This window comes from Salvelinus namaycush, unplaced genomic scaffold (genome assembly GCF_016432855.1).
Source record: "Salvelinus namaycush isolate Seneca unplaced genomic scaffold, SaNama_1.0 Scaffold109, whole genome shotgun sequence".
NCBI classification, from domain to species: Eukaryota; Metazoa; Chordata; class Actinopteri; order Salmoniformes; family Salmonidae; genus Salvelinus; species Salvelinus namaycush.
This window is the reverse complement of record NW_024057775.1, coordinates 136300-161733: the sequence shown is the minus strand read 5'-3', so window position 1 is coordinate 161733 and position 25434 is coordinate 136300. Positions and strand designations below refer to the sequence as shown.

Sequence of the window (25434 nt, the reverse complement as noted above, 5' to 3'; positions counted from 1 at the left end):
CCAATGAAAAGAGAGAAACCAATAGACCATATAAAACCTTGAGGAAAGTTAGCTTTAGAGAGAAAGTTTCAAGATGATCTGATGTAAGGTGCTTGTTTTACAAAACCTTTTCCTTAAAACATGATGGATGTTACATTGCCTGTCCCAGTCAACCCCCCCTATCTTTACAAGACTGTAGAACACACAAACTAAACTCCAGACACTTAAATGTGGTCTGTATTGCATCATTAACATCTGATCTACACAACTTGTTAAACAGGCCAATATATATTTTAAAACAAGCTCCTTTTTTGTCTTGACCTTCGTCTCTGTAATGGACAAAGTTCATTTCATTTCCTACTTTAACAGGTCAAGTAAAGCCTGAACTCCAACATATTGACCTTAAAGAACATGGTTCATTTGGAAATGACTAATTTTATTAATAAAATGTGTAACTGACACCAGTGTGCTGCTAACAGTTTAGTTTCCTCCACTGTCCCTGCTCAAACCAGTGATCCTCTGCTTCTCAACACACGTGACCGCTCTCCTTGAGAATAAACTATATTTAGAGTTCTAGAGCCACACACTCACTATAGCACAATAATTACTATAGCACAGTGTATTTAACAGATGGTGAGATCAGAAACAAATCAGTCCCTTTGTTGCTCTGTTTCAGAGCTACTCTGCCTTCTGACGAAGGAAAACCTTTTCAACTATAAATGTATATTTGGCTGCCATTTAGGCTGCAACAACTATACAGTGGAACACCCCCTGATCTGTTGTTTTATGAAGGGTCACCTACGCCCAGTACCCAAACAGCTAGTCCCATCCTGGGATTTTTATGTTTTACTTGAGGCCATTTCTGCTGTTGGAGCCGCTGGAAAGAATAGAAATTAGATTTATCTTGTTTAAAACTGCTTTACTTCAGCCATTATATCCGTATAATGAGTTACACCCCCATATCTTCATGAGATTCTATAGTAGCAAGGATCTGACACCTCCGGAGGGCTTGATGGCTCAATCCACCAGAGGTATGGCTACAACATAGGCATTGTTCAAAGGCATCTCTGTTCAAGAGATCTGTAATGCAGCATGTTGTGGTGATGTACCTTCATGAGGTTCTACTGACTGGACATCACTACACATACGGTGAGTAGAGTGGGGACCTCTGAGGGATGATCCTGTCTAGACTTGGCATCAGAGAGTATATGAGCTCTGTGGTAGTTGACTATATCCCCAAAGTGAGAGACTAACGAGTCACTGAAATAGAACTGAAGGTTCCCTAACAGAACCCTGATTCTATGATATTCACCAGGTTACCTAACAGAACCCTGATTCTATGATATTCACCAGGTTACCTAACAGAACCCTGATTCTATGATATTCACCAGGTTACCTAACAGAACCCTGATTCTATGATATTCACCAGGTTACCTAACAGAACCCTGATTCTATGATATTCACCAGGTTACCTAACAAAACCCTGATTCTATGGTATTCACCAGGTTACCTAACAGAACCCTGATTCTATGATATTCACCAGGTTACCTAACAGAACCCTGATTCTATGATATTCACCAGGTTACCTTTCACACATGGAAGACGGGAGCGACTATGTCCCTGATATAGGAAGTGGTCTGCTATTGGCCGTTGCTATCGGAGAGTACAGTGCCTCCTGAAAGTATTCAGACCCCTTGACTTTTTCCACATTTTGTTACATTACAGCCTTTTTCTAAAAACACAATACCAAACATTTTTGTTTGATAATTTTGCTAATTTACCAAAAAATACAAAACTGAAATATTACATTTACTTAAGTATTCAGACCCTATACTCAGAACTCTGTTCAAGCAGCAGGTTTTCATCAAAGATCTCTCTTAAAGGAGGACTGTAGCATCTAATGATGAAACATTATGGAGTCTTAAAGGAGGACTGGGATGGGAAAGGAAAGGGGATATCTAGTCAGTCACAACTGAATCCATTCACCCTAAATGTGTCTTCCGCATTGAACCCAACCCCTCTGAATCAGAGTGGTGCGGGGGCTGCCTTAATCGACGTCCACGTTATCGGCGCCCGGGGAGCAGTTGTTGGGGGTTAACTGCCTTGCTCAAGGGTAGAACGGCAGCTTTTTTCTACCTTGCGGGCGTTTGGATTCGAACCAGCGACTTCTCGGTTAATGGCCCAACATTCTTAATCTCTAGTCTACAAATGTCACAAATGTTCCAACTTCAATTCATTATTTCTCAATGATGCAGATTCCCGGATTATGCGACGTTCAGAATGTAGAGGAAATTGATTAATTAGCGACTGTTGTAAAATCGATGTTCTGATATTCTTTGAGGTAATTTGGGAAATAGAAACTCAATAAAACTAATTTCCCCATGGTGCCCAGGTTAATGAGTTAATAATTGTCTGATTCATTTAATCACGCAATTATAAACCGTTAATCATTCGATGAGCAGCAGTCGTCACATTAACTAATACAACGTCACGACATATTGGCACCCCGTGGGAGGCATCGAAGATAAAACTATGGCCGCACTTTTGGGTTAATTCCATACCAATTGTGTAGCAAGATACATATATACCATTAATAGCTATAGGCAGGACTGGTGTGGGAGAAGGGTGTGTGTGTCGTTCCATTTCACCCAGATACTGGTCGGGAGAGAACCACCCCTGTGGTACATCTGACGAAAGCCAGTGTGTCGGAGGGTCTACTGAATGCTACGAGCTAGGGCATATGTACCAGCCGATGCAGACATTCTGAGAATAATACTAGTGGCCCAACTAGTAGGTCGCTTTCAGGAGTGATCTGACTCGGTCATAAGCAATTCCTAGAGCAGAGGACATATGAGCCAGCCATTACGGAAATTTGAGTAGATATATTCGTTTGACCGAAGCCATTATCTTTCTACCTCTCGCATTTGGTCACGTGAAGAGTTTAAGGGTTGAACGTGAGACGTCACCTAGTAAACCCGTTCCCTTGTTGGGGGGACTTCCCTTGCGCGGCGAAGTGGAAGGAAAGCTAAGCATTGCGCCAGATGCTAAGCTAAGAAAGGGGAGCAGCCATTTTTGTTTTCCCCTTTGTTCATAGTGAATTCCCGCGCCGGGCGGGAATCATGTGAGATCTCAGCTTGCGCTATCAGTAACCTCTGGCGAAGAATCGCCAGTCATTTTTCATGAAATAATTCAGGTTACGCTGTAGGATATCAATCCAGTCTCAACTGATTGGATATCATTGTCTCATTCAATTTAATACATACTGTAACGACCCGGTATTGTGTTCTGTGTTTGTGGGTGTGTTATGGTTCTCATGGCTACTAGCAGGGGTTAAATATGTCAGGACAGATGGAAAGGTTGGGGGGGTATGATGGGTAATCCCGCGGGGTTTGGAAATGCATAAATAGGGATTACTGTCTCATCTTTCTTTCTTTTCTGTTCGGGGCCTTGATCTGTTCCTATGAGAGTGACCCTTAACTCGACATGGTAACATTGTGTACGTTCGGCATTTAGCGGCGTGGGCTGTGGCCGGAACAATAGCCCAGTTTAGGAATAAACCTGTGTTCTGACCTGCACACCTAGAGTCCGTCTCTTTTCCCTTTATGACCCAGCCGGGTCATTACAATACATTAAATTGCTACACTACCTTTCCAGGTTGGTTATTGGAATAATACACACACTAATGTCTTCTAACCAATGAGATGGTTAAACTTTTCCACATTAACTTAGATATAACAACTATGTCAGGTTAATTAAAGCTAATACCTTTAGCATATACAGGGTTGACAAATCTTTCAAATTGATTAATAGATTAAATCCGTTTTACCAGTTCAATGGTGTTTAGGGAGACCTTTTAACAGCATTGTGAAATTCCACCTTCCCTGATACCTTGGCGATTTTATCTAGTGTTAATAGAGACCTCCGGTGGTGAAGAATCGGCAGTAATTACTTTAAAATAATTCAGGTTACGCTGTATGATATCAAACCAGTCTCAACTGATTGGATATTATTGTCTCATTCAATTTAATACATACATTAAATTGATACACTACCTTTCCAGGTTGGTTATTGGAATAATACCCAAACTAATGTCTTCTAACCAATGAGACATCGTTAATCTTTTTAACGTTAACTTAGCGATAGCAACTCTTTCAGGTGAATTAAAGTTAAAATTCCCAAATAGCCTATACAGGTTAGATTTATCATTAAAATCGATTTAATCAATCAAATCTGTTTTGGCAAGTTCAGTAATAACCAACTCGCATTACTGACTCAGTCTTGATGATTCATTGACATTTACAAACTGAGTTAAATTGTGTTTGCAGCCTCCAACTCAAAAACCCAAATATTACGTAAAGTGAAATAACTGATCATTATAACAACGAGCAATCCATCAGATGTGTTTCCACCCATTCCCCCTCTAATCAGTGGACCTTCACCCACGGAAAGATTGATCACTGACCTCAGCAACGATGCAAATCCTAACTATGCACAGGGGCTGAAAATGTTAGATAAGCGAGAAAAATGCAGACATTGTGACAGACGCTCTCCAAAATAGACCATCAGGCGGAGGCCTTGTGAAGGTTCTCTCCAGTTTAGCCCTCAACTATGGCCACCAGCAGAGATGGACAGTGCACCAGTACCTCAGTGGCCACCAGCAGAGATGGACAGTGCACCAGTACCTCAGTGGCCACCAGCAGAGATGGACAGTGCACCAGTACCTCAGTGCCCAGCAGCAGAGATGGACAGTGCACCAGTACCTCAGTGGCCACCAGCAGAGATGGACAGTGCACCAGTACCTCAGTGGCCACCAGCAGAGATGGACAGTGCACCAGTACCTCAGTGCCCACCAGCAGAGATGGACAGTGCACCAGTACCTCAGTGCCCAGCAGCAGAGATGGACAGTGCACCAGTACCTCAGTGCCCACCACCAGAGATGGACAGTGCACCAGTACCTCAGTGCACACCACCAGAGATGGACAGTGCACCAGTACCTCAGTGCCCAGCAGCAGAGATGGACAGTGCACCAGTACCTCAGTGCACAGCAGCAGAGATGGACAGTGCACCAGTACCTCAGTGCCCACCAGCAGAGATGGACAGTGCACCAGTACCTCAGTGCCCAGCAGCAGAGATGGACAGTGCACCAGTACCTCAGTGCCCAGCAGCAGAGATGGACAGTGCACCAGTACCTCAGTGCCCAGCAGCAGAGATGGACAGTGCACCAGTACCTCAGTGCACAGCAGCAGAGATGGACAGTGCACCAGTACCTCAGTGCCCACCAGCAGAGATGGACAGTGCACCAGTACCTCAGTGCCCACCAGCAGAGATGGACAGTGCACCAGTACCTCAGTGCCCAGCAGCAGAGATGGACAGTGCACCAGTACCTCAGTGCCCAGCAGCAGAGATGGACAGTGCACCAGTACCTCAGTGCCCACCAGCAGAGATGGACAGTGCACCAGTACCTCAGTGCCCACCAGCAGAGATGGACAGTGCACCAGTACCTCAGTGCCCACCAGCAGAGATGGACAGTGCACCAGTACCTCAGTGCCCAGCAGCAGAGATGGACAGTGCACCAGTACCTCAGTGCCCACCAGCAGAGATGGACAGTGCACCAGTACCTCAGTGCCCAGCAGCAGAGATGGACAGTGCACCAGTACCTCAGTGCCCACCAGCAGAGATGGACAGTGCACCAGTACCTCTGAGTCCGCCATGATGATTCCGGGAAGAACCACAGAGGTTTCTGTAAGTCTGAACCTGGCGCCCGGATACCGGGTGGAAGGCACCACTGCGTTCTTCCAACCCTCTCCGCAACTATTCGACTTGGGGCTAACTATCAATGGCAACCCGCTGTTGGAACTGACCACTAGATCCACTTACCCCCTGGTACAAAATCTGACTCAAGCGGATATTTCCATTCCTCGGCACACTCAGCTAGGAACATTGATCGATTACTTCTTCCATGATTTTGAACTGGTTGTTCCCGTGATTGGGCCTCTTCCATCCTCCCTAGACCTAGATGGCTGTCAAAGGCATTCGCAGTAACCCCCATATTGCCACTTGACGACACATCAACGTTCAGGCTGGATGTCGATTCTGACATCTGTTCTAAAACCAACCGGTAAATGGTGTCTTACCGTTGACTATAGACAACTCAACAAACTGGTTCCCTTGTCTCGTTGGCCAATGACACAGCTCGACCCAATGTTGAAAATCTGTGAACGTCTAAATAAGAAATTGGGCCATTTAAACAGCATGTGTCGAACCCTTTCGACAACGGGGAGATTTTACTGATGTGCTTTGTGTCTTCGATGTAAAAATAAGTTTTGGACTTCCACTTAAAATTTGTTATTTACTTATTTTATGTTTAAGGAAGTGTGTAAAGTTGTGGCCAAACGTTTTGAGAATGACACAAATATGAATTTTCACAGTCTGCTGCCTCAGTTTGTATGATGGCAATTTGCATATACTCCAGAATGTTATGAATAGTGATCAGATGAGTTGTAATTAATTGCAAAGTCCCTCTTTGCCATGCAAATGAACTGAATCCCCCCCAAAACTGGAAGCTTCAAAAGGTGGGTGGTGCTTGGAATCATTGTTCTTCCTCTGTCACCCATGGTTACCTGCAAGGAAACACGTGCCGTCATCATTGCTTTGCACAAAAAAGGCTTCACAGGCAAGGATATTGCTGCCAGTAAGATTGCACCTAAATCAACCATTTATCAGATCATCAAGAACTTCAAGGAGAGCGGTTCAATTGTTGTGAAGAAGGCTTCAGAGCGGTTTAATTGTTGTGAAGAAGGCTTCAGGGAACCCAAGAAAGTCCAGCAAGCGCCAGGACCGTCTCCTAAAGTTGATTCAGCAGCGGGATCAGGGCACCACCAGTACAGAGCTTGCTCGGGAATGGCAGCAGGCAGGTGTGAGTGCATCTGCACACAGACTGATATTCTGCAAAGGGTACAGGGATTGGACTGCTGAGGACTGGGGTAAAGTCATTTTCTCTGAGGAATCCCCTTTTCGATTGTTTGGGGCATCTGGAAAAAAGCTTGTCCGGAGAAGACAAGGTGAGCGCTTCCATCAGTCCTGTGTCATGACAACGGTAAAGCATCCTGAGACCATTCATGTGTGGGGTTGCTTTCAGCCAAGAGTGTGGGCTCACTCACAATGTTGCCTAAGAACACAGCCATGAATAAGGAATAACACCAACAAATCCTCCGAGAGCAACTTCTCCCAACCATCCAGTAACAGTTCGGTGACGAACAATGTCTTTTCCAGCATGATGGAGCACCTTGCCATAAGGCAAACGTGATAAGTGGCTCGGGGAACAAAACATCAATATTTTGGGTCCATGGCCAGGAATCTCCCCAGACCTTAATCCCATTGAGAACTTGTGGTCAATCCTCAAGAGGCGGGTGGACAAACAAAAACCCACAAATTCTGACAAACTCCGAGCATTGATTATGCAAGAATGGGCTGCCATCAGTCAGGATGTTTTAGCCCAGAAGTTAATTGACACCAGGGTGGATTGCAGAGGTCTTGAAAAAGAAGGTCAACACTGCAAATATTGACTCTTTGCATCAACTTCATGTCATTGCCAATAAAAGCCTTTGACACTTATGAAATGCTTGTAATTATACTTCAGTATGTCATAGTAACATCTGACAAAAATATCTGAAGACACTGAAGCAGCAAACTTTGTGGAAATTAATATTTGTGTCATTCTCAAAACTTTTGGCCACGACTGTAGGTCGCATTCTGTATCATACAGCTATGAAAGTTATATATTTAGAACCACCTGCTCGATTGGAATTAAGCGACATCTGTGTCTTGAGTGTCCAAGAACGGTTTAGTTTTTTGTGTTCTGACTTGTAAAACAGAATGAATAAATAAGTAATGTAAACATTATCAGTAATTACCAGGAAACTCTACAACATTTGTTTTAAAATCACACTAAGATTGTTAAAACTGGCCTTAGCTTATTGAGCGATCTGATTAGGATTTACCCTCGTAGCAAGGCCTATTTATCATGTGGAGGTTTCATTCAGATCTCTTTTTTTTTTAAACACACTGTCTTTGGCAGGAGAAAGACCAGACTCAGAGGAACCAGAGCCAGGGACGTCCAAACCAACAAGAAGACACCAGTGTTCCCACTGTGGAAAGTGTTTTAACCAGTTAAGGGACCTGTACCGACATGAGAGAATACACACAGGGGAGAAATCTTACCACTGCTTGCAGTGTGGAAAGAGTTTTAACCAGTCAGGGGATCTGAAAAAACATGAGAGAATACACACAGGGGAGAAGCCTTACCACTGCTCCCAGTGTGGAAAGAGTTTTAACCATTTAAGGATCCTGAAAGTTCATGAGATAATACACACAGGGGAGAAGCCTTACCAATGCTCCCAGTGTGGAAAGTGTTTCAACCAGTCAGGGCATCTGAAAGAACATGAGATAATACACACAGGGGAGAAGCCTTACCACTGCTCCCAGTGTGGCAAGTGTTTTAACCGGTCAGGGAACCTGAAAAATCACGAGAGAATACACACAGGGGAGAAGCCTTACCACTGCTCCCAGTGTGGAAAGAGTTTTAACCATTTAGGGACCCTGAAAGTTCATGAGATAATACACACAGGGGAGAAGCCTTACCACTGCTCCCAGTGTGGCAAGTGTTTTAACCAGTTATGGAACCTGAAACAACACAAGAGAATACACACAGGGGAGAAGCCTTACCAATGCTCCCAGTGTGGAAAGTTTTTCAGCCAGTCAGGGGATCTGAAAAAACACGAGACAATACACACAGTGGAGAAGCCTTACCACTGCTCCCAGTGTGGGAAGTGTTTCAGCCGGTCAGGGCATCTGAAAGAACATGAGATAATACACACAGGGGAGAAGCCTTACCACTGCTCCCAGTGTGGCAAGTGTTTTAACCGGTCAGGGAACCTGAAAAAACACGAGAGAATACACACAGGGGAGAGGCCTTACCACTGCTCCCAAAAAACACGAGCGAATACACACAGGGGAGAAGCCTTACCACTGCTCCCAGTCTGGAAAGAGTTTTAACCAATTAAACAACCTGAAAGAACACATGAGACTGCACATAGAGGAGAAGGCTTACAAAAGCTCAGACTGTGGGAAAACCATATGAAATTGCTTCTTCCAATTATTGATAAACATGTACCTGTTAAGAAACTGACTGTTAGAACTGTTAAGGCTCCATGGATTGATGAGGAATTTAAAAACTGTATGTTTGAAAGAGTTTGGGCAAGAGGAGTGGCTAATAAGTCTGGCTGCACATCTGGCTGGCAAATGGAGAAAGGATGTGACCAAACTCAACAAAATAATACATTTTATTAGGAAGCCAAGATCAATGATATAAAGAATGATGGAAAAAAAACTTGTAAAAAATCATAATGAAAGAAAAGCAGTGCAAGTATTACATTTTGTAAAATTGTTATCGATCAATAATGACATTGACAACTTAGATGGGAAGCTACTGAGGACAGTAGCTGACTCTATAGCCACTCCTATCTGTCATATTTTTAATCTGGGCCTAGAGGAAAGTCTTTGTCCTCAGGCCTGGAGGAATGCCAAAGTAATTCCACTACCCAAGAGTGGTAAACACTGTCTTTACTGGTTCTAACAGCAGACCTATAAGCTTGCTGCCAGCTCTTAGCAAACTGTTGGGAAAAATTGTGTTTGACCAAATACAATGATATTTCTCTGTAAACAAATGAAAAACAGACTTTCAGCATGCTTATAGAGAAGGACACTCAACATGTGCTGCACTGACACAAATGACTGATGAATGGTTGAGAGAAATTGATAACAAGAAGATTGTGGGAGCTGTACTGTTAGATTTCAGTGCAGCCTTTGATATTATTGACCATAACCTGTTGTTTAAGAATGTCTGTGCTATGGCTTTTCAACCTCTGCCATAATGTGGATTCAGAGCTATCTATCTACTAGAACTCAGAGGGTTTTTAATGGAAGCTTCTCTAATGTCAAACATATAAAGTGTAATGTACCTCAGGGCAGCTCTCTAGGCCCTCTACTCTTTTCTATTCTTACCAATGACCTGCCACTGGCATTAAACAAAGCATGTGTGTCCATGTATGCTGATGATTCAACCATATAAGCATCAGCAACCACAGCTAATGAAGTCACTGAAACACTTAACAAAGAGTTGCAGTCTGTTTTGGAATGGGTGGCCAGTAATAAACTGGTCCTGAACATCTCTAAAACTAAGAGCATTGTATTTGGTACAAATCATTCCTTAAGTTCTAGACCTCTGCTGAATCTGGTAATGAATTGTGTTGCTGTTGAACAAGTTGAGGAGACTAAATTACTTGGCATTACCTTAGATTGTAAACTGTCATGGTCAAAACATATAGATTCAATGGTTGTAAAGATGGGGAGAGGTCTAGCCGCAATAAAGAGATGCTCTGCTTTTTTGACACCACACTCCAAAAAGCAAGTTCTGCAGGCTCTAGTTTTGTCTAATCTTGATTATTGTCCAGTCGTGTGGTCCAGTGCTGCAAGGAAAGACCTAGTAAAGCTGCAGCTGGCCCAGAACAGAGCGGCACGTTTTGCTCTTAATTGTAATCAGAGGGCTTATATAAATACTATGCATGCCAGTCTCTCTTGGCTAAGAGTTGAGGAGAGACTGAGTGCATCACTTCTTCTTTTTATAAGAAACATGAATGTGTTGAAAATCCCAAATTGTTTGTGTAGTCGGTAAGGGAATTCTGCCCTATGTTCACACAAGAGACCACAGGAAAACTTATTTGATCAGAGGTTAGTTTGTTTAATAAGGATTGCAACCCGGAGTTTACACTTACAGCAATTTGCAAGCAACACTCAGTTCAAAAGATGGTGTTTTCCCTTTTTATCCCCTACTGAGGATCACCCCGCCCAGGGTGATGTCCCTTTACTTTAATACCATATAAGCTCATAATTAATAGTTGCTAATACAAAGATGTCTCTGCTAGGCGGAGTTCAGCTTATTGCGTTATTGGCAGTTAGTTTCCCAATCACTCTTCCCCTTATTGTTATCATGTCAGACTGGAAGTAAGACTGGAACATAGTATCAACAGGAACTCTTAGTTCCCTTTATCCATCTGTTACCTAAAATATAGTTTCTACACACAGACATCTGACTTTGTACAGTTGACCTTTTCATGCACTTGCAAGGTGTCAACCACTGATTCTTAATCTCAAGCTAAAGCAACACATGAATCATTGTACTTTTGTCATCACAGGTGTTCCTATAATGTACAGATATCATCAAAGTTCTTACAAGTCAACTTACACACAGCTCTGACACACACACTTATCCCACCAGACATGCCACCGGGGGTCTTTTCACAGTCCCCAAGTTTCCAGAACAAATTCAAGAAAGCGTACAGTATTATATAGGGCCCTTATTGCATGGAACTTCCTTCCATCTCATATTGCTCAAATAAACAGCAAACCTGGTTTCAAAAAACAGATCAAGCAACACCTCACGGCACAACCCCTCTCCCCTATTTGACCGAGGTAGTTTGTGTGTATGCATTGATATGTAGGCTACGTGTGCCTTTTACAAAATGTATGTAGTTCTGTCCTTGAGCTGTTCTCGTCTATTGATGTGCTGTATTATGTGTCATGTTTTGTGTGGACCCCAGGAAGAGTAGCTGCTGCTTTTGCAACAGCTAATGGGGATCCTAATAAAATACCAAACTCTGTTATTCTCTCTGAGCTCAGAAATAAAGAATCTTGGTTTGACTTGGACTCCAGCAGATCCTTATTTTATAATATCCACCACAACTCTCCCACGGATTGCTGTTTATCATTGTCTCAATGAAGACTTCCTCATTCCACTTTCCTGGGGTCATTTACAAGCCTCCCACTGGTTGAATAAACGTTGTTTCCACGTCAAATTAAAAACATCTTTACATTGATGAACCTTCACTATCTTCATCCCTAAACTAGCAACAATAACTATTGTCTATTGTTATTCTCAGTAACCTTCCTGGCCATATGAAATCCTAGCTAAATACAATGTTAGCGCCAGATTTCATGTCTTTGGTTATGCAAACGTTTGTTTATTTAATTATATTTCTCATTGAGATTAATATTTTTTAAATTCTGTATGGGTCACGCATTGCTTTGGTCATATGTTCCCTTATGGGTCAATGATTTTAATTAGAATATAGCAATTATGCTTTCTCCTCAATCACTTACAGTTTCTTTGGAAAGTATTCAGACCCCTTGACTTTTTCCCATTTTGTTATGTTACAGCCTTATTAAAAAATGTATTAAATTAAACAATTTCCTCAGCAATCTGCACACAATACCCCATAATGACAAAGCGAAAACAAGGTTTTTATACATTTTTGCAAATGTTTTAAACACAAAAAAATGATTTACATAAGTATTCAGACCCTTTGCTATATGAGACTCATAATTGAGCTCAGGTGCATCCTGTTTCCATTGATCATCCTTGAGATGTTTCTACAACTAGAATGGAGTCCACCTGTGGTAAATTCAATTGATTGGACATGATTTGGAAAGACACACACCTGTCTATATAAGGTCCGACAGTTGAAAGTGCAGATCAAAGCAAAAACCTAGCCATGAGGTTGAAGGAACTGTCCGTACAGCTCCGAGACAGGATTGTGTTGAGGCACAGATCTGGGGAAGGGTACCAAAACATTTCTGCAGCATTGAAGGCCCCTGATTTAGCCCCCTGCAGTAAAAGGTTATTCATGGAGTAAAATTATCTGTTTAAGTCATTAGTAAAGGGCACATCGTTAAGAATACAGTTATCTTTTTTTGTTGTTTTGTGGTCTATATCCTGCCAATAATTTATTCCTTCATAAACAGAAAACATATGTGTACCTCAACACAACATGTGTTCAAGGGCCCCTCTAGGTTCACAATCTCTTGACCATTAAATCTGGATAACTGACAAATATTTTTTAAAGGGTAAAAGTGATCTGTTTAGGTCGTCAGTAAAGGAAGCATAGTTAAAGAGTACAATGAACCTTTCGAAGAGGATGGTGTGAGGCCTCTGGGGCATTTTTGGTGGGGTTGACTGAGACATCCCTCGGACACTCTTTTATGGGAGGTAAGATGTATCTGTTTAGGTCATCAGTAAAGGGGACATCTTAATATTACAATGACCCTTTCAAAGACAGAGACATCCCCTGGACATCTCCCCTATAACTATTTTTGAAAGGGTAAAAGTGATCTGTTTAGGTCGTTAGTAAAACATATGTTTTAAAGACACCTGGGGGTCCAGGTTGTTAGTTATTTTGTGTACATTTAGTTCCCCTGTGTGTAAGAGTCCCCCTAGATTCACAACTTCTTGACCCTTAACATTCCCAGCCAAGGAGAGACAGAGGGAGAGAAAGAGAGAGAGATTTAAATTCTTTGAAGGTAAATTACATTTTATTTCAAACCTTTTATTTTATTCAAAAACTTTAGTACAGTCATTTAAACATACATATTACAATTATTAAAGTTTACTATGTCATATTAAATACTAAATTATGTCACTAATGTTTTATTACTAAAGAACTTTATATAAATCACACATGTTGTTATTATTACATGTAGAAACACCACGTGACAACAACATGGTAGAAACCCCACATAACAACAACATGGTAGCAACACAACATGGCAGCAGCACAACATGGTAGCAACACCACATGACAACAACATGGTAGCAACACAACATAACAACAACATGGTAGCAACACAACATGGCTGCAACACAACATGGTTGCAACACCACATGACACCAACATGGTAGCAACACAACATGGCAGCAACACCACATAACAACAACATGGTAGCAACACAACATGGCAGCAGCACAACATGGTACAAACATTATTGGGCACAGACAAGAGCACAAAGGCAAGAAGGTAGAGAAAACAATACATCACGCGAAGCAGCCACAACTGTCAGTAAAAGTGTCCATGATTGAGTCTTTGAATGAAGCGATGGAGATAAAACTGTCCAGTTTGAGTGTTTTTTTGCAACTTGTTCCCGTCGGTAGCTGCAGCGAACTGAAAAGAGGAGCGACCCAGGGATGTGTGTGCTTTGGGGACCTTTAACAGAATGTGACTGGCAGAACGAGTGTTGTATGTGGAGGATGAGGGCTGCAGTAGATATCTTAGATAGGGGTGAGTGAGGCCTAAGAGGGTTTTATAAATAAGCATTAAACCAGTGGGTCTTGCGACTGGTATACAGAGATAACCAGTTTACAGAGGAGTATAGAGTGCAGTGAGGTGTCCTATAAGGAGCATTGGTGGCAAATCTGATGGCCGAATGGTAAAGAACATCTTGCCGCTCAATGTATCCTACCATGACTATATTCAACCCAGCTCCATGTGTTGCCACTATCATGTATCCTACCATGACTATATCCAACCCAGCTCCATGTGTTGCCACTATCATGTATCCTACCATGACTATATCCAACCCAGCTCCATGTGTTGCCACTATCATGTATCCTACCATGACTATATCCAACCCTACTCCATGTGTTGCCACTATCATGTATCCTACCATTACTATATCCAACCCTACTCCATGTATTTCCACTATCATGTATCCTACCATGACTATATCCAACCCTACTCCATGTGTTGCCACTATTATATATCCTACCATGACAATATCCAACCCAGCTCCATGTGTTGCCACTATCATGTATCCTACTTGGCTGAAGCTGTGATCCAGTGGAAGAAGTATTGAGGAGCAGGGAGGTTAAAGGTCACGTCAGGATACAGCTGTTACTCTACACTTTCCCTAGATAATCCAGTAATGAGAGAAAATGTCTAGAATATTTAGGGCCCTATCAAATCCGTTGTCTTTTCTTTTTTTAACCTAATTCCATTTTCTCCGTTTAGTGTTTCCAGGTTTCTGATTTGTCCCTGTTTTTCTGTTTTCTCTCTAAATCACACTGTTAATAGAAAAACAACAACATTGGATGTTCTAAGTACTCAACAATACTTAAACCACATCAGGAGACCACTTTTGAAGTCTGAGAAAAATCTAAGAAATGTTCATTTTTCTTTAATTCAAGTGGCACCAGCAAGAGCCTTGCTTGGTTAGTGGTGTCTCTGTAGCACACATGTGATTGCAGAGTCTGCTGAACAAATCACAACTGGATTGATGCAAATAATCATGATATCATTCTGCCAGGTAGGCATAGACTACTTTGTAGTGAACATTTAAATGACAAGGTTTTTGGGAAAGCTTTTCCATCAACCAGAAGATGGTTGTCATTAGCATAATCGCCCAACAGCTAAACATAGTGGTAGACAAATGCACTCAGACAGGGGCATTTCAGTGCTTTTTCCTCTTCAGAAAGTTGAAGGAAAATACAAATCACTTAGGCTAATTTAGACGACTTGCAGGCAGTGGGTTCAGAACAACTATGACATAAAAATGAAAACTCTTTAATCTGTCACCTAATCCTACCTAATGGGCAGGTCAGCCCTGGAGTAAAGTATTGGTTGTAAGAAGTAAGAGAAAACATAACATCTGTTTATTTTTTATTTTTTATTACCTCTCATGACATTGCTTGCAAGAATAAACATTGTAATTAATATTTTTCCAATCTGCGTTACCCACTCCAGTCAGCAGATGGCGATTTGAGTCTTTCAGGTGATGCTGCTTGCGTGACGTATAATCTAGTGGACGGAACTGGAGGCTTCTTCAACAGCGACAAAAGGCTTCTGATTCAACCAACGTGGTGATTTGCTAGCGAACCTAAAACCGAAACATTGAAGCGCTTTAGACCAATCTTGTGTATTTTACTCTTAGTGTTTTGAATATAATTCTGTTTACTTGTCTACTAGTTCATTTAAACGTAATTTGCTTGTTAAATTAGCAAATGTGGTAAATTGATAACGCACTAGGCTAATCGACCGGAGCATGAGTTCACTAAGCTCGACGGAGAAAGAAGCTCTGATGAAAGGAGAGGAAGAAGCTTTCAGGATGAAAAAGGAGGAAGAGGAGGCAATCACATTGAAAGAAGAAGTGTATGATATTACAGTGAAAGAGGAATATGGGAAAGAGGTTGTCAGAGTGGAAGAGGAGGAGGTAGAAGCTTTCAGAATCAAAAAGGAGGAAGATGCCATAACATTGAAAGAAGAGAATATAGTGAAAGAAGAGGAAGACGTTTTGGGAGTGAAAAAGGAGGAGGCTGAAGATCGGATTACAAACAGTGAGTACTGTCTTAAAAACAGGGGCACTATGAAGTTCTTGATTTAATGTATTGTTTTAACGGGGCATTCAAATCAAATGTATTTAAATAGCCCTTCATACATCAGCTGATATCTCAAAGTGCTGTACAGAAACCCAGCCTATAACCCCAAACAGCAAGCAATGCAGGTGTAGAAGCACGGTGGCTAGGAAAAACTCCCTAGAAAGGCCAAAACCTAGGAAGAAACCTAGAGAGGAACCAGGCTATGAGGGGGGGCCAGTCCTCTTCTGGCTGTGCCGGGTGGAGATTATAACAGAACATGGCCAAGATGTTCAAATGTTCATAAATGGCCAGCATGGTCAAATAATAATCACAGTAGTTGTCGAGGGTGCAGCACCTCAGGAGTAAATGTCAGTTGGCTTTTCATAGCCGATCATTAAGAGTATCTCTACCGCTCCTGCTGTCTCTAGAGAGTTGAAAACAGCAGGTCTGGGACAGGTAGCACGTCCGGTGAACAGGTCAGGGTTCCATAGCCGCAGGCAGAACAGTTGAAACTGGAGCAGCAGCACGGCCAGGTGGACTGGGGACAGCAAGGAGTCATCATGTCAGGTCGTCCTGAGGCATGGTCCTAGGGCTCAGGTCCTCCGAGAGAGAGAAAGAAAGAGATAATTAGAGAGCAGCATAAATACTGGAGGCTTAGAATGGAGGGGTTAGGAGACACTGTGGCCCCATCCGATGATACCCCCGGACAGGGCCAAACAGGAAGGATATAACCCCACCCACTTTGCCAAGGCACAGCCCCCACACCACTAGAGGGATATCTTCAACCCCCAACTTACCATCCTGAGACAAGGCCGAGTATAGCCCACAAAGATCTACGCCACGGCACAACCCAAGGGGGGGCGCCAACCCAGACAGGAAGATCACGTCAGTGACTCAACCCACTCAAGTGACGCACCCCTCCTAGGGACGGCATGAAAGAGCACCAGTAAGCCAGTGACTTAGCCCCTGTATTAGAGGCAGAGAATCCCAGTGGAGAGAATTGGAATTGACCCTATACATTTGCAACACAAACAATATTTGACAAAATCATGATGAAAAAGGCAATTTTAGACATATTCATGCCTCTTGATTGTAATAGATGGTCATAAGTTTACGTCTGTTTGCTGTTCTCGTTCACACAGGAGAGAGACGTGACTATCGTGGATGCTTTGGGGAGCCTCATCAACATCCTGATGCTGACGAGTCAGAGAAGAATCTCTCCAGATCAGAACACCAGATGGTACAGCTTGGTTTGTTCTAGCATACAGTTTGCTCTATCGGGGTCTGGGCTGGGTTTCTGTAAAGCACTTCATGACAACAATGACATCAGCATCCATAATGATATGTGTCTGTGTCCCCTCTTTATGGTTACCAGGACAACGCTAGCCCTTCCTCCCTCCCGGAGTCCCCGTGTCATGCCTCTCCCGGTAGCACCGTACTGCTGGGTATGAAGAGGTTGTCTGTGCAGCTGGTGGACTGCAGGAAAACAACGGGGCTGAGTGGAACTGTGAGAGGAGGAGAAGAGAAGAAAGGATCAGATTTGACACATCAAAGTAAGTGCTGTAGTTTAGTTTGAACAAATACAATAGATCTGCCCACTGGTATCTGTTACCAGGACAACCAGCAGAGTTGTGTTAGTTGACATGAAGATGGACTGGTGGATATGGATGTTATGAATATCATAACACTGAAAAAGGATTCTGCCAATGAAAAGAGAGAAACCAATAGACCATATAAAACCTTGATGAAAGTTAGCTTTAGAGAGAAAGTTAAAAGATGATCCAATGTAAGATGCTTGTTTTACAAAAACTTTTCCTTAAAACATGGATGTTACATTGCCTGTCCCAGTCAACCCCCCTATCTTTACAAGACTGTTGAACAGGCAAACTAAACTCAAGACACTGTTAATTAATTAACTAATACTGGAGGAAAGCTGTGATCAGGCTGCCCACTCAAGAGAAAGCTTCAAACTGTAACCAGTGCCGTCAACCTTGTTCAGGTTTTACATTTTTTACATTTACATTTTAGTCATTTAGCAGACGCTCTTATCCAGAGCGACTTACAGTAGAGTGCATACATTTTTATTACATTTTTACATACTGAGACAAGGATATCCCTACCGGCCAAACCCTCCCTAACCCGGACGACGCTATGCCAATTGTGCGTCGCCCCACGGACCTCCCGGTTGCGGCCGGCTGCGACAGAGCCTGGGCGCGAACCCAGCCCAGCCTGGGCGCGAACCCAGAGACTCTGGTGGCGCAGCTAGCACTGCGATGCAGTGCCCTAGACCACTGCGCCACCCGGGAGGCCAGTACATCAGGAGACGTGGAGAAGGCCGAGCATGCAGGCGCTACCAGGAGACAGGCCAGTACATCAGGAGACGTGGAGAAGGCCGTGCTCTGGACACTACGCTGACAGACACAGCAAACCTTCTTGCCACAGCTCGCATTGATGTGCCATCCTGGATGAGCTGCACTACCTGAGCCACTTGTGTGGGTTGTAGACTCCGTCTCATGCTACCACTAGAGTGAGAGCACCGCCAGCATTCAAAAGTGACCAAAACATCAGCCAGGAAGCATAGGAACTGAGAAGACAATGTCGAGATCCCCCGCGCGCCGTCGAAATGTGACAAAATACTGGACCTGTCACTCCAAAAGCTCTCATTCGGTCTCAGATCAAGCTAGACACCCCATTCAACCTTCCACTGCCTGTTGACATCTAGTGGAAGGCGTATGAAGTGCATACATATCGATAAATAAAAGCAGGCCCTGAAACAGTCTCGTTTTCAGATTTTTCACTTCCTGTACGGAAGTTTGCTGCCAAATGAGTTCTGTTTTACTCACAGACATAATTCAAACCGTTTTAGAAACTTCTGAGTGTTTTCTATCCAATAGTAATAATAATATGCATATTGTATAATCTAGAACAGAGTACGAGGCCGTTTAATTTGGGAACGATTTTTTCCAACGTGAAAACAGCGCCCCCCTATTGACAAGAAGTTATTAATAGCCTATCGTCTGTAAGCTGTTTGTGTCTTAACAACCATTCCACAGGTGCATGTTCATTAATTGTTCATGGTTCATTGAACAAGCATGGGAAACAGTGTTTCAACCCTTTACAATGAAGATCTGTGACGTTATTTGGATTTTTACGAATATTCTTTGATAGACAGGGTCCTGAAAAAGACCTGTAATTTTTTTTGCTGAGTTTATTTTGTATATGTTTTATGTTGAAAAGTGTTTTTTTCTCAGACATAAATGAACAACTCCAGGTGAAAGACAAAGGCCATAGCTGTAATAAAATAACAAATTAACTGGCAAAGCAGCAGGGCGAGGCCCGCATCCAGCAGCGTCACGAGTCACGTTTTTCAGTTGTTTCAGTACAGCACTACAGGGAGAGGGAGAGGGCAAACTCCACTGGACTAGTTTCAATGTATGGAATCACTTATGAGTTTCTGGATTTTGAGTAAACTTTTCCTTTAAAGCATCAGACTCCATAGTAATTCATCATTAGAAGCTACAGGCCTCCTTTAAGACTCCATGTTTCATCATTAGATGCTACAGTCCTCCTTTAATGCAGCTGGTGGCCACACCAGATACTGACTTACTTTTGATTTTGAACCCCCCACTTTGTTCAGGGACACATTATTCAATTTCAGTTAGTCTCATGTCTGTGGAACTTGTTCAGTTTATGTCTGTTATTGAATCTTGTTATGTTCCAACAAATATTTACACATGTTAAGTTTGCTGAAAATAAAAGCAGTTGACAGTGAGAGGACGTTTCTCTTTTTTGCTGAATTTAGATTGACGAGGGGGGGAAAACAATTGAATCAATTTTAGAATAATGCTGAAATGTAACAACATTTGGAAAAGGGGATGGGGTCTGAATACTTAAAACCTCTCTGGGATATGTGGGACGCTAGCCTCCCACCTGGCCAAAAGCCAGTAAAAATGCAGAGTGCCAAATTCAACTAAAATACTATAAATATCAAACTTTCATTAAATCACACATGCAATATAGCAAATTAAAGCTACACTTGTTGTGAATCCAGCCAACATGTCAGATTTCAAATACGCTTTTCGGCGAAAGCAAACGATGCTATTATCTGAGGATAGCACCATAGTAAACAAAGAGAGAGAAGCATATTTCAACCCTGCAGGCGCGACACAAAACGCAGAAATAGAAATATAATTCATGCCTTGCCTTTGACGAGCTTCTTTTGTTGGCACTCCAATATGTCCCATAAACATCACAAATGGTCCTTTTGTTCGATTAATTCCGTCGATATATATCCAAAAGGTCCATTTATTTGGCACGTTTGATCCATAAAAACACCGGTTCCAACTTGCGCAACGTGACTACAAAGTATCTCAAAAGTTACCTGTAAACTTTGCCAAAACATTTCAAACTACTTTTGTAATACAACTTTAGGTATTTTTAACGTAAATAATCGATAAAATTGAAGACGGGCTGATCTGTGTTCAATACAGGAGGAAAACAAACTGTAGCTAGCTTTCTGGTCACGCGCCTCTATCTAACAGTACTCTTCAAGTTGCCCTCGTTCTGGATGGCCGTACTTCTTCATTACACAAAGGAAAAACCTCAACCAATTTCTAAAGACTGTTGACATCCATTGGAAGCGGTAGGAACTGCAAGAAAGTCCCTTAGAAATCTGGATTCCCAATGAAAAATAATTGAAAAGAGTGACCTCAAAAGAAAAAAATCTGAATGGTTTGTCCTCTGGGTTTCGCCTGCTCAATAAGTTCTGTTATACTCACAGACATGATTCAAACAGTTTTAGAAACTTCAGAGTGTTTTCCATCCAAATCAACTAATAATATGCACATCTTATCTTCTGGGGATGAGTAGCTGGCAGTTGAATTTGGATATGCTTTTCATCCAAACGTGAAAATGCTGACCCCTATCCTAGAGAAGTTTTTAACGAATGCACTGTGTGTGTGTATACTGAACCAAAATATAAACAACGATTTACAGTTTATATGAGTAAGTGATTGTAAATAAATAAATGAGGCCCTAATCTATGGACTTTACATAACTGGGCAGGGGCGCAGCCATTGGTGGGCCCTGGAGGGCATGCGCCCACCCATTGCGGAGCCAGAACCAGCCAATCAGAATTAGTTTTTCCCCACAAAAGGGCTTCATTAGAAAGAGAAATACAACTCGGGTGGCTGGTCTCAGACGATGTGGAGGTCCTGGGCTGGCGTCGTTACATGTGTTCTGTGGTTGTGAGGCCAGTTGGATGTACTGCCAAATTCTCTAAAATGACGTTGAAATTCTCTGACTTCTGGTAGAGAATTTAACATTCAATTATCTGGTAACAGCTCCAGTGGATATTCCTGCAGTCAGCATGCCAATTGCACGCTCCCTCAAAACTTGAGACATCTGTGGCATTGTGTTGTGTGACAGAACTGCAAATTTTAGAGGCCTTTATTCTCCCCAGCACAAGGTGCACCTGTGTAATGATCATGCTGTTTAACCTCTAATTCCTCCCAAACCCGGATCCGGGAGCACCCCCATCAGTAAAAAGCTGACTAGCATAGCCTAGCATAGCGTCACAAGTAAATACTAGCATCTAAATATCATTAAATCACAAGTCCAAGACACCAGATGAAAGATACACATCTTGTGAATCCAGCCATCATTTCTGATTTTTAAAATGTTTTACAGGGAAGACACAATATGTAAATCTATTAGCTAAACACGTTAGCAAAAGACACCACTTTTTTTACTCCACCAGTTTTTTACTCCATCAGTAGCTATCACAAATTCGACCAAATAAAGATATAAATAGCCACTAACCAAGAAACAACTTCATCAGATGACAGTCTGATAACATATTTATTGTATAGCATATGTTTTGTTAGAAAAATGTGCATATTTCAGGTATAAATCATAGTTTACCATTGCAGCCACCATCACAACTCTCACCAAAGCGACTAGAATAACTACAGAGAGCAACGTGTATTACCTAATTACTCATCATAAAACATTTCTTAAAAATACACAGCGTACAGCAATTGAAAGACACAGATCTTGTGAATCCAGACAATATTTCAGATTTTCTAAGTGTTTTACAGCGAAAACACAATATAGCGTTATATTAGCTTACCACAATAGCAAACATCACAACAGCATTGATTCAAGCCAAACATAGCGATAACGTATAAACCACCAAAAGATATAAATTTTTTCACTAACCTTCTCAGAATTCTTCAGATGACAGTCCTGTAACATCATATTACACAATGCATATAGAGTTTGTTCGAAAATGTGCATATTTAGCGGCACAAATCGTGGTTATACAATGTGATTAGTGGCCAAAACTTCTAGCAATCTGTCCGGCGCCATCTTGGAGAGGCACCTATTCTAATCAAAAACTATTCATAAACTTGACTAAAAAATACAAGTTGGACAGCAAATGAAAGATAAATTAGTTCTTAACCTTTTACGGGGGCAGCCCGACACCGGTACACTTATGACAACATCCAGCTCAAAGTGCACGGCGCGAAATTCAAAATCTATTTTTTTTAAATATTTAACTTTCACACATTAACAAGTCCAAGACACCAGATGAAAGGTGCACATCTTGTGAATCAAGCCAACATGTCCGATTTTTAAAATGTTTTACAGGGAAGACAAAATATGTAAATCTATTAGCTAACCACGTTAGCAAAAGACACAACTTTTTCTAACTCCATCAGTTTCTTACTCCATCAGGTGCTATCACAAATTCGACCAAATAAAGATATAAATAGCCACTAACCAAGAAACAAATTCATCAGATGACAGTCTGATAACATATTTATTGTATAGCATATGTTTTGTTCGAAAAATTTGCATATTTCATGTATAAACCATAGTTTACATTTCAGCTACAATCCGAAATTGCACCGAAAGCAGCCATAATATTTACAGACACCAACGTCAAATAGCTAATTACTCATCATAAAACATTTCTGAAAAATACATAGTCTGCAGCAATTGAAAGACAGGCATCTTGTGATTCCAAACAATATTTCCGATTTATTAAATGTTTTACAGCGCAAACAAAATGTATCGCTATATTAGCGTAGCTACAATAGACAGAAATAATTGGGTGCCCACGGCCAATTCACATGCACGACAGATATATGAAATAACATCATAAAATGGGTCTTACTTTTGCTGATCTTTCATCAGAATGTTGAAGAACGTGTACTCTGTCCAGATGAGTCGTTGTTTCGATTCAGAATGGCAAATGTCCCTCTTCAATTAGCATTGGCACTAGCGTAGTGGCATAAATTTCTCCAACGTAAACACAGTCAGAGGACGGAACACGGCAAAACTCCCGAATAAAGTTTCAATAATCTGATTAAACTATATTGAAAAAACATACATTACGATGATATGGTCACATGTAGCAAAAAAAAATCGAGCCGGAGACGTTAGCCGTTCGTTACGGCAGCAAAACAGAAGTCCATCCCACTTCCTCCAGAGTACCGGAAGTGGACGGTCAGGACAAAGAAATAGGTTTTTTTCCACCACAGATCAAGATGAGCAGAAAAATTTCTTCTCTGACATCCTCTTTACACCAATAGGAAGGCGTATAGATTGTCAGCAGACTCCTAAGTGTTAAGACCATGTATAGGCATCAAATTGAAAAGAGCATCGATTTCTAACATTTTACTTCCTGGTCAGGAAAAGTGCTGCAGAAGGACTTCTGTTTCACTCAGAGAAATAATTCCAACTCTTTTAGAAACTAGAAAGTGTTTTCTATCCAAAAAGAATAATAATATTCATATTGTACGAGCAAGATTTGAGTAGGAGGCCGTTTGAAATGGGCACGATTTCACTGGCTACTCAACACTTTGCCTTGCAGCCATAAGAAGTTAATGCAATCGCTGTGTTAGATTTTTAAAATTAACGTTACTTTCGCAATACAGCGTGCGCTAAAGTGAGACCGCCCCATAATTCATGGCGGAATTATTATTTTACATTTGTCAACATAAGTACGAATTAACAGCATATAGACTGCTTACTATTAGCTGAGCTTCCATCAGAATCTTGGGCAAGGTGTCCTTTCTCCAGAACAATCGTCTTTGGGTTGAAAGATGTCCTCTTGTCCTGTCGAAATAGCCGCTAATGTTAGCCACCCACTGGAGAGGTGTCCAACTCGTGAAAGCGCATCACAAAGAAATCCAGGAAAATCGCAATAAACTGCTATAAGTCGGTTTAAATTAACTACCTTATGATGTCTTTAACACCTATAACGAATAAAAACATGACCGGAGATATAGAACTACTAAAACGAAAGTGTTTGCAGGACGCCATTGTGATGTCTTCTTGCGCCAGGCGCACCGTTGAAAAGGACGGTACTTCCGTTCCACGGTCTTATATAGGGTCCCAGATTGCGCAATCCACTCCATTCAAATTCTCACCGCTTACTGACATCTAGAGGAAGACGTATGCAGTGCATGTAGCCCGATGGCTTACATGGGGACTTATAAACTGACCTCAGAACAGGGACCTCGATTTCTGAAATCTCACTCCCTGACAGGAAATGTGCTGCAGAATGAGTTCTGTTTCACTCAGAGAAATAATTCAAACGGTTTTAGAAACTAGAGAGTGTTTTCTATCCAATAGTAATACTAATATGCATATTGTACGAGCAAGAATTGAGTACGAGGGAGTTTCATTTGGGAACGAATTTGTACATGGTCGAAATGGCGCCCCCCTAGTGTCAAGAGGTTTTAATCAGCTTGATATGCCACACCTGTCAGGTGGATGGATTATCTTGGCAAAGAATAAATGTTAACTAACAGGGATGTAAAAAAATTTGCAATCTTTTTTTTCAGCTCATGAAACATCCAACACTTTACATGTTGCGTTTAGATTTCTGTTTATTGTAGTTACTCTCAGTTTTAGGAACATCTTCCCAAATATTTCACTTTATTTTTAACTTTACCCAAAATATGACATCAGCGATAGTCAAAATGTTGAAAATCTGTGAACGTCTAAGTAAGAAATTGGGCCATTTAAACAGCATGTGTCGAACCCTTTCGACAACGGGGAGATTTTACTGATGTGCTTTGTGTCTTCGACGTAAAAACAAGTTTTGGACTTCCACTTAAAATTTCTTATTTACTTATTTTATGTTTAAGGAAGTGTGTACAGTTGTGGCCAAAAGTTTTGAGAATGACACAAATGTGAATTTT

At 41.7% G+C, this 25434-nt stretch overlaps 1 pseudogene; it reads left to right on the top strand.

The window, feature by feature from the left end:
* Positions 1-25434, top strand: part of LOC120035678 — a 154540-nt pseudogene that overhangs the window by 55528 nt on the left and 73578 nt on the right.